Source organism: Argiope bruennichi, chromosome 6 (assembly GCF_947563725.1).
Source record: "Argiope bruennichi chromosome 6, qqArgBrue1.1, whole genome shotgun sequence".
Lineage (NCBI taxonomy): Eukaryota > Metazoa > Arthropoda > Arachnida > Araneae > Araneidae > Argiope > Argiope bruennichi.
In genome coordinates, this window is record NC_079156.1 from 26,219,213 (window position 1) to 26,220,820 (window position 1,608).

Sequence of the window (1,608 nt, forward strand, 5' to 3'; positions counted from 1 at the left end):
GTCAAACGGTTAAAATATTCACATTGTTCTTTTATTTTTTTTATTGTTATACATAGTTATCCAAAGGAAAAGTTTATTTAAATTTAAATAAAAAATAATTGCTATTAAAAATTGAGCGGAAATAAAATCGGCCTGTCTGAATGGATTTTTTTTCCATTTTAAAATTATATGAAAATATTTTTTGTTCGATAATATGCTCCAAAATTATTGAAAAAAACACACATAAAAATTTCAATTAATTTTTAATAAATTAAAAATTTATTTTTGAAAAATTACTTACTACTGTTTTCTTAGTTTAAAATAAAAATCTTTTCTATAGTAACTATTTTTGTAGTACTATAACGCCTATTTTTGTAGTACTTAGTATCTAAGAAGTAACTTGGTGTCAAATTTGATAGCTTTACGTCCAATAGTGTCTCTGGAGAGAGTTTTGAACGGTTTTTGTATCACACATGTCGCTTTATAGAATTCAAGAAGAATCTCGAGCTAATAAATATTATAATATTTTTTAAAAAACATATTTAACAATATTCTTGATTTCAAAATAGGAATAAAGAGAGAGAGAGAGAGAGAGGAAAAAAAAAACAAAAAACAAAAAAAAAAAACAGAAAGGACAAAGACGAAACCGAGAAAGTGATTTGGAAATTGGGAACTTTAAGGAAACATAGTTGAAGTGGTTTCTAAGGGCCATTCTTTCCCTTTAGAAAATTATTTGTAGAAACCCAAAAATACTTCGTTTAACAAAAAATTTGAGTCGACTTCAAAATTTGTTCTTAATACTAACAATAAGTTAATAGATTTAAAATAAGATGAGACAAATTCCCGAAATTTTGTCGAGAATAATGTATCGAGAATGTCATTTGAACTCTGATATTCAAATGAAATTTAAATACTACTAAGAATTTTAAAATATTTAAATATTTCAAACTAATTTTAGAGTAGTATTATAACTGAACTATATTTTAAAAATAATTTTGACAAATTATCTATAAACTCAAATTATTTTGAAATTTAAAATTAACCTTAAAGCAATAAATTAAAAAAAAGAATTAAATATTTTATTTTCATTTAAAGAAAAATGTGGCAAGTTTATTTTACAGGAAATGAGAATGAAATTACTGTTTAAATCCGGCAGAAAAAAAAAATCGTTAATGCGCAGGAGGAAGAAAAAGTTTTTTCCTTCGTTCTTTTTATTTTTTTCTCAGAAAGGAAGTGACCAGACCGCAGAAAAGAACACTTACGCAACTCATAGCACAATTTTCCTCGTTAAACTAAAAAAAAAGTGTTCTCTTTTAGCTTAAAATTTCTTTCTTAGTAGGTTTCTCTGTATAGATTCAGAATTTAAAAGGAATATAAACGTGCCTGAGTCTAAATTATTTGATCGTACAATTCTATCGCCAAAGCTAAAACGATAACAAAACACATCTACTAGCCCAGAAAGGAAAGGGGGGATGGACACTTGCATACAGTACTGTCAAAGTTGTCACCATCACTGAGGCACATTAAAGGCCAATAACATCCCTCTTGCAAACCACGTGACTACGATCGACCAATAGCAGCTTTCATTTTTTTCATATGGCATTAACCTCTAAGCAATGAGTTATGAGA